Source organism: Propithecus coquereli, unplaced genomic scaffold (genome assembly GCF_000956105.1).
Source record: "Propithecus coquereli isolate 6110/MARCELLA unplaced genomic scaffold, Pcoq_1.0 Scaffold138, whole genome shotgun sequence".
NCBI lineage: Eukaryota > Metazoa > Chordata > Mammalia > Primates > Indriidae > Propithecus > Propithecus coquereli.
Genome location: NW_012138080.1, coordinates 4,528,672 through 4,534,688, shown reverse-complemented (window position 1 = coordinate 4,534,688; position 6,017 = coordinate 4,528,672).

Genomic DNA, 6,017 nt, shown 5'->3' with positions numbered 1-6,017 from the left:
CTGATGGAAACTTCCTTCGGGCAGTTGGGAGATAGCCAGGCAACTCCATCACCTCCACTTAGTGACCCCAGAGGAAGGAGAGCTTCCCTCTCCCAGTCCCAGGGCAGATCCCCACAGGCCCTGCGTATCACATGCCTGCCCCACAGCCCTGGCAGCGTCTGTCTCCAGGAGCAGGAGGACAGAGGGGAGCTTGCTGGGCAGGCAGAAACAGGGGCAAAACAGTCCTCTACACGGCAGCTATTTTCAAACTTGGGAAACTTCTCATTGCTGAGTAAAAATAGAGCCCAAATGATCCAAAGTAGGGGAAGAGTCTGGGAGACTGAGAAAGCTGCCAAGAACAGCCATTCTGTAAATAAAGTCCTGAGTGCTAGAGCAGGACAAGGGACCTCCTGGAAAGCAATTTGTAGCAGGCTGTCCTTGAGCACAGGGGCATCTCCAGACCCTGGCTTGGAACGTATGGAAGGGCACCATTCCGGAGCCCCTGCTCTCATCCACAGAGGGAACTATGGCTGCTTTAACAAGGCTGGGGCTCTCCAGGTCACCTCTGAAGTAGGACATCTCACAAAGACAGAGAAATCCTTGCTCCTGTTGCATAACTTTGTCCCTACCCTGGAGTGACAGTAGGCTCTTCCTCTGCCCTGACCCTGTGTGCTGATGAGAAGCATTAAGCTCTTCGGTGCCCTTCTTTAGGCCTCAGACATCTTGAATGAGACAGTCAATCCTAATGTGAGGAGGTGACCAGACAGGGATGGATCAGCATGCGAGGCAGAGGACAAGGAACAGTGAATGTACTGAACACTAGAGGAGGAACTCTGGGGACAGAACTGGGACACAGGCAGTAATCTCAATAATAACAATGACCAAAAAAAGTAACAGCTATTCATTCATTGAGTGCTTCCTATGCACTAGGCTCTAAGTATTTCACATGCATTAACTTAATTATTCGTACATTTTAAATGTTCAAATGTCCCCCCAAGATATTTCTTAACTATTACTACAAAGAGAAAGATAGTACCTTATGGTGGAGACACCCAGTGCACAAGCTTAGCATTACCAGTGATAGGACACAGTGACATCATGAACACCCCATGTGCTGCCTCGAGAAGGACAGAACATCGCTTCTGTGGGATTCTTGCCAAAAATACATAACCTCATTCTAATCCTGAGAAAGTATCAGACAAGCCCAAACTGAAGGACATTCTACAAATAACCAGTACTTGTCAAAAGCGTTAAAAGTCACGAAAGACAAAGAAAGATTGAGAAACAGACAGGAGGAGACCAAGGAAAAATAACAACTAAATGCAATGTGGGACCTTAAATAGGCTCCTAGAACAGAAAATGGACGTTAGTAAAAAACATTGGTAAAATTCAAATGAGGTCTGTAGTGTAGGTAGTAGAATTATAGCAATGTTGATTTCCTGTTGTTGGTTGGTCCAATGTTGATTGTGATAATTACAATAAGGTTAGTAAGATGATGACATTAGGGAGAGTTGGGTAGAGGCATACAGTTACTCTCTGTACTATTTTTACAACTTTTTGATAAGTCAAAATTAATTCAAATTGAAAAATTTTGAATTATTTTTGAATTTAAAGCTTTCTAAGTGGAAGATTTGTCTAACAAATCAATTCCATCTCAGAAAAGTAACTTACGGGGTTGGTCTACCAGCAATGAAAAATGCCCAGACCTGGAATAAAACAGAAAAGATTTCTCATTGCCTGCCATGTTGTTAAAAATCTGCCACAGCTGGGTGTTTTTATTGTTATGATAGCCCCTATTTGTTGAGCAGATACTCAATTGCAGGGACAAGTGCTAAACGCTCATTTAAGTAAGCATCTCGCCAAGTTATGGAGGGGTGACCGAGCTAGCAAGGCAGGCTGCCTCCAACAAGGAAATGCCCTCCCCCAGCCTCCAGAGCCAGGGCTCTCCGTGGGGTTCTGCATCTTCTGTTTGTCTTGTTCTTCAATCCAGCAGGGCTCAGGGAGTGAGAGTTCTCCAGCCTTTTCGACAGTGCATCCCAACCCCTCCTTCTTCATTCCTTCCAGGGTGACTCACTTTTAGAGGCTTTTGCAATCAAACAAAGGCATTTCCCACCAACCTTAAGCCCAACAAACTTTACCCTTCAATGTCTGCCACTCGTTTCTCATACCCCACAAGTGAAAAAATTAATGTGAGATTGTTGCTATTTAAGAGGTTTGGGTTTGTCTCCATTTGATTATTGTCTTTGTTTTTCTCTCTTAGTGTTTCCCAGGTTTCTCCCATCTCACTAGGAGGATAACAGCAGCTCAGAGGCTCCTGCCAAAGCAGCAGCTCTGGCCTCCTGGTTGACTGCAGCTTGGAAAGCAAGTATGTTGGTCCTCGAAGGTTCCAGCAGCCAAAACAATGAGGCAGGACTTGTGCCTTGTCTCTGTGCTGGACCTTAGCACCTCTTATCTAATTCCTGGGTCCCTGCCCAGTTAGGTTTCCTGCAAGCCTTCCCCTTCGTTGTCTTTGTGTCGTGCCAACAAAGTTCTACATTTTCATTCTCCTCTCTCCATAGCACAGACTAGAAATAAGTTATCCAATGATTAGTTAACACCCATTACTATGCTGCATTTTGCAACAAGGTGGGACAAGTGGAAAAAGGTATTCTGACCCCAGTTGTCTTGAACCCTTGACAAGAGGAGGAAGAGCCCCAGAGGGTCACTGAGTCAAAAGGAGGGGCGAGCTGGGGCTGTCTCCGGTGTCCAGGGAGAGCCCGATGAGGCTGGGAGGCCCAGCCACTTCCTACCCACCCTGGCAATTTTTGCCAGCTGTAGGGGTGTGGCCTGGGCAGGGCTGGGTATCTGTGAACAGCGCCAGAGTCCCCTTCCCAAGGCCACCTCCTGGCTATGAGCTCTGCAGAGGGGACAAACGTGGAGGACAGGGCAGAGGGAGATAGTTCTGTCTCAGCTCCTTTCTGGTCAGTTCTGTTGTCACCAACAGGGGAATAAACAGACATACAAAGGGGAGAGGCCTCACCCCAAGGCAGTCAGAGGAGGGGTAGCTCCTGCATGGTGAAGGAGGGAGAGAGGGAAGAAGGGGTTGGCCTTGAGCACAGGGCAGGTATCAGCAAGTGCAATGCCTGAGCCTAACAGCAAAGGAACTGACCTCAGACATTCTTGCCTTGATATGAGGGGCATCCGCACCTCCACCACACTCCTGAGCAACCCAGGGCCACCTGGAAGGGGACTGAGGCCACACCCTCCCCACCCCCTGGTCTGGCTCAGAGGTGAGTCAGGAGCCAAGGGACAGTCCTTTTAAATCAGGGGAAAACAGACCTTAGAAACCGTAAAATGTAATCCCTTCCATTTCTTACACAACAGACCTCCCCAGGCCTGGGGACTCAGAAGAGACCCATTTCCACAGGATGGGGGTGGGGCAGAAGGGCATTTGCTGGGTTGACTGTGATGCCAGAAGCCTACACAGGCAGACAAGAGGAACCTGAGTCTGCAGGATGGCCGATTTGCACACACAGCGGGAAGCAGGCGGGCAGGTTCCACAGAGGCAGGACTGACTGGAGGGGAGGTGGATTGTGACTCTAGTGCAGGGGAGGGTGAGGTCACAGCACCCAGAGAAGGAGTAAGTGAGAAGTAAAATGTTGACTGAAAGGTGGGATTGACTGAGGAAGTAATGAGAGTGCTGGGTGTAGTGGAGGCCAAGGTGGGAGGATGACTTGAGCCTAGGAGTTCAAGACCAGCCTGAGAAAGAGACGCCATCTCTACAAAAAAATAGAAAAACTAGCCAGGCAGGGTGGCGCATGTGTCTGTAGTCCCAGCTACTTGGGAGGCTGAGGCAGGAGAATGACTTGAGCCTAGGAGTTTGAGGTTGCTGTGAACTATGATGATGCCACTGCAATGTAGCCCGGGCAACAGAGCAAGAACCTGTCTCAAAAAAAAAAAAAAAAAGGAATGAGAGGCAGAAATATTGTGGGGAGGGCACCCACAGACATGGACCTGAGGACCAAGGGAGGAATACAGGGAAGACACCCAGGAACAGGACTCTACTTGCGCTAGAATCCTTGTCTTAAAGTCTGTTTCTGGAAGAACCCAAACCAAGGGAAGGATAATGTTTTTCATTTTGTACCCTTCTGACATATTTTTAAAGAAGAGATGGTTGAAGTTGGTGCCCAGCATCAGGGTTATTGATTATATGTCACTAGAATGGTTAGGGAAGCCAATTTCAGGAAGAGCTTGGGTGATGAGCAGGAAGAGAGAACACTAGTAGTTGAAGACAAGAAAGGGCGAGTCACAGGAGGGCAGGTTTCCCAGGCAGTGAGGTGAGCCCTTGTTAACTCAGGATGCGAGTTCTCCATGGGGCTTACTGCTTGAGTAGGATGAAAGAGCACCTCTCCCCTGGGCAGCTGTTGGGAAGCTGCAAGCACCTTCTTTGAACTACGAGACCCCTGAGTTGTAAAGAAGCCCTTGGATTAGGATCAAATTAAAACTCTGCTCTTGCTGCGTCAGTGTAGGCAAGACATCCCCTTTCACAATGTCTAGCAGTCAAGAAGAAAGCAACTGCCAAAGCTCAAAAGCCACCATGGTTGCTTGGGATGAGGATTCCCAAACGCAGATCAAAGTGACAGAGAAGCAGGGAACGCACCTGAACAGGACTCCATCTTTCAATTTTAGAGTTTTAAAAATACATATATAAAGACTAATGCTGTATTTTCATTATTCTAAGATGCAATATTCCATGTTTTAACACCTCTGTAATTGAGGCACATCATACAACTGATATAAATCATACTGGTTAGTAGTGTTTTTTTAGTAGTGTACAGAAAGCATTGCAATTATTATTAATACAAATGGTAATTTATAAGTGATGTGAATAAATTTTGGGGGACTCTTTAAAGATAAAAGCACGTCATTCTTGGCCTCTAACTTTCAAGATGTAATAACATTAAGGGCAAAAAAAATTTTTTCAGTGAACTACTTTGAGACCTGAATGAATCAGGATAAATAATTTTTCAGGTTTATTATTAATACTAATGAAGTGCAGTTCCAAAATCCTTTATTTGGCAGATGTTCTTAGCATTAAAAAAGCAAAACCAACATAGAATTCATATTAAGGAAAAACTGAACTTATCCCATGATCTCACTAGCCCAACACTTACAGTATTTATTTTGTTTTAAGCAAGAAACAAGGATTTTCACTTCATCTGGCATTTTTCATCAGAAGGCAAATCACAGAAGTTAAACTTTTGGCCCAAGTAAAAGCTTCCTTTGTTTCAGCTTTCCTGGAAGTGAAGGTAAGTCATCGTCCCTTTCTGCATCTGAGGGAGCCAAGATGACCCAGAACATCAAAATATTTCACATCATTACCAATCAGGAGTAGACAAGTAGATGGTCTCACTTTGGGTGTCTTTAATTCTGGACTCAACTTCCAAGTATAACAAAGTATTCCCCCAACTTCCTGCTCTTTTCCAGTCTCCTGACCAACTCAGGAAATGAGTCTAACTAGAATCAGGGATGGGAATGGCCTGCTCTAGTCTCTCATTCTTTTCCTCTTAAGGGCTGCTTGGGTTTATGAAAAGTATGAACCCTTGTCCAGCCTTTTTGACCTTCAAACTCAAAATCAACATGACTCAGGAGCAGCCACGAAAAAGGCCCCAAACACGTTTGCCCTGACGCCTCAAATGTTGAGCAGTTCTCAGAGAATATGTTAGACTTGTAGTACTCGCACCCATGAGATGGAGGATCAGGTGAGAATCCATCTCGGGGACACCAAGAGAGGGCTTCATGGATTTAAGGATCAGTTTGTGTCAAAATTGAGCCCAGACACATGTATAAAGCTCTAAAACCTACTATCCCTTTGCTGAAAAGCCCATGAGGTCTATCTCACAGTATAGCAGTGACCAGTGTTGCAGGCTTGGGCAGCCATTGCACAAGACCTTTTCCCAAAGAAGGGCCAGAGATCATTTCACCCAAACAGCAGCACCAAGAACTCTTCTTCAAACAACAGCACACATGTCAACTGAAGGCTCACAAAAGGCCCTCAG